This window comes from Bison bison, unplaced genomic scaffold (assembly GCF_000754665.1).
Source record: "Bison bison bison isolate TAMUID 2011002044 unplaced genomic scaffold, Bison_UMD1.0 scf7180017864491, whole genome shotgun sequence".
Lineage (NCBI taxonomy): Eukaryota > Metazoa > Chordata > Mammalia > Artiodactyla > Bovidae > Bison > Bison bison.
The window spans coordinates 14,528,414-14,531,519 of NW_011495050.1; the positions used below are offsets into that span (position 1 = coordinate 14,528,414).

The 3,106-nt window shown below is 40.9% G+C and overlaps 1 pseudogene; it reads right to left on the bottom strand.

The window, feature by feature from the left end:
• Positions 1 to 274: 274 nt before the first annotated feature.
• On the bottom strand, positions 275 to 1,273 carry LOC105005459 (annotated as a pseudogene).
• Between the last annotated feature and the right edge of the window lie 1,833 nt (positions 1,274 to 3,106).

The window sequence follows — 3,106 nt, forward strand, 5'->3', positions numbered from 1 at the left end:
ACTAAGGGTCCAACATGACTGAGTGACTTCACTTTCACTTTTCACTTTCATGCATTGGAGAAGGAAATGGCAACCCACTCCAGTGTTCTTGCCTGGAGAATCCCAGGGACGGGGGAGCCTGGTGGGCTGCCATCTATGGGGTCGCACAGAGTCAGACACGACTGAAGTGACTTAGCAGCAGTAGCAGTGTATATATTAATATTAGGTTGGTACAGAAATAATTGTGGTTTTGGACTGTGAATTTTTAATCATTGCAACTAGGCTCACATCTTTATTAATCAAAGTAGGAACCATTACAATCAATACATTTTTGCCAATGAGAAATAAATTTGTTTATTCCTACAGCATAAAAACCCATGCTTCAGAATGCAATGAACTCTTGGAAAGCACTTTCTACTGCTGGTTGTGGGAGTATTTTCCCTGCAAAAAGTTGTTGAGATGCTTCAAGAAGTGATAGTCATTGGCAAGAGGTCAGGTGAATATGGTAGATGAGGCAAAAGTTTGTAGCCCAATTTGTTCAACTTTTGAAGCATTGATTGTATGACTTGCAGTTGGGCATTGTGAAGAAGAATTGGGCCCTTTCTATTGACCAATACAGGCTGCAGGCATTGCAGTTTTTGGTGCATTGATCTGATGAGCATAATTCTCAGATGTAATGGTTTTGCCGAGATTCAGAAAGTTGTAGTGGATCAGAAGGGCAATAGACCACCAAACAGTGACCGTGACCTTTTTCTGGTGCAAGTTTGGCTTTGGGAAGTGCCTCTTCTCAGTCCAACCACTGAGCTGGTCATTGCCGGTTGTCTTATAAAATCCACTTTTTGTTGCAGTTCACAATCCAATGAAGAAATAGTTCACTGTTGTTTCATAGAATAAGAGATGATGACACTTAAAAATGATTTTTTTGGTTTTGGTCAGCTCATTAGGCACCCACTTATCGAGCTTTTTCACTTTTCCAATTTGCTTCAATGCCAAATAACCATAGAATGGTCAACATTGAGTTCTTCACCAACATCTTGTGTAGTTGTAAGAGCTTCCGTGATTGGTCTAAGTTGGTAATTGTCAACCTCCATGGCTGGGCACTATGCTCCTCATCTTCAAGGCTCTTGTTGCCTTTGCAAAACTTCTTGAACCCCCACTGCACTGTACATTCTTTAGCAGTTCCTGGGCCAAATGCACTGTTGCTGTTGCCAGTTGTCCCTGCTGCTTTACAAGCCATTTTGAACTTGAATTAAAAAAAAAAAAAAATTGCTCGAATTTGCTTTTTGTCTAACATTATTTCTGTTTGTTTCCAAGGCAAACCATTCAATATCACAGTAATCCAAGTCTATGCCCCAACCAATAATGCTGGAGAAGCTGAAGTTGAACAGTTCTATGAAGACTTACAAGACCTTTTAGAACTAACACCCAAAAAAGATGTCCTTTTCATTATAGGGGACTGGAATGCAAAAGTAGGAAGTCAAGAAACACCTGGAGTAACAGGAAAATTTGGCCTTGGAATACGGAATGAAGCAGGGCAAAGACTAATAGAGTTTTGCCAAGAGAATGCACTGATCATAACAAACACCCTCTTCCAACAACACAAGAGAAGACTCTACACATGGACATCACCAGATGGTCAACACCGAAATCAGATTGATTATATTCTTTGCAGCCAAAGATGGAGAAGCGCTATACAGTCAGCAAAAACAAGACCGGGAGCTGACTGTGGCTCAGATTATGAACTCCTTATTGCCAAATTCAGACTTAAATTGAAAAAAGTAGGGAAAATCACTAGACCATTCAGGTATGACCTAAATCAAATCCCTTATGATTATACAGTGGAAGTGAGAAATAGATTTAAGGGCCTAGATCTGATAGATACAGTGCCTGATGAACTATAGAATGAGGTTAGTGACACTGTTAGAGACATTGTCTCCCTGACAGGAGACAGGGATCAAGACCATCCCCATGGAAAACAAGTGCAAAAAAGCAAAATGGTTGTCAGGGGAGGCCTTACAAATAGCTGTGAAAAGAAGAGAAGTGAAAGGCAAAGGAGAAAAGGAAAGATATAAGCATCTGAATGCAGAGTTCCAAAGAATAGCAAGAAGAGATAAGAAAGCCTTTCTCAGCGATCAATGCAAAGAAATAGAGGAAAACAACAGAATGGGAAAGACTAGAGATCTCTTCAAGAAAATTAGAGATACCAAGGGAACATTTAATGCAAAGATGGGCTCGATAAAGGACAGAAATGGTATGGGCCTAACAGAAGCAGGAGCTATTAAGAAGAGGTGGCAAGATACACAGAAGAACTGTACAAAAAAGATCTTCATGACCCAAATAATCATGATGGTGTGATCACTGACCTAGAGCCAGACATCTGGAGTGTGAAGTCAAGTAGGCCTTAGAAAGCATCACTACAAACAAAGCTAGTGGAGGTGATGGAATTCCAGTTGAGCTATTCCAAATCCTGAAAGATGATGCTGTGAAAGTGCTACACTCAATATGCCAGCAAATCTGGAAAACTCAGCAGTGGCCACAGGGCTGGAAAAGGTCAGTTTTCATTCCAATCCCAGAGAAACGCAATGCCAAAGAATGCTCAAACTACCGCACAATTGCACTCATCTCACACGCTAGTAAAGTAATGCTCAAAATTCTCCAAGCCAGGCTTCAGCAATATGTGAACCGTGAACTTCCAGATGTTCAAGCTGGTTTTAGAAAAGGCAGAGGAACCAGAGATCAAATTGCCAACATCCGCTGGATCATGGGAAAAGCAAGAGAGTTCCAGAAAAACATCTATTTCTGCTTTATTGACTATGCCAAAGCCTTTGACTGTGTGGATCACAATAAACTGTGGAAAATTCTGAAAGAGATGGGAATACCAGACCATCTGACCTGCCTCTTGAGAAATTTGTATGCAGGTCAGGAAGCAACAGTTAGAACTGGACATGGAACAACAGACTGGTTCCAAATAGGAAAAGGAGTACATCAAGGCTGTATATTGTCACCCTGCTTATTTAACTTATATGCAGAGTACATCATGAGAAACGCTGGACTGGAAGAAACACAAGCTGGAATCAAGATTGCCAGGAGAAATATCAATAACCTCAGATATGCAGATGACACCCTG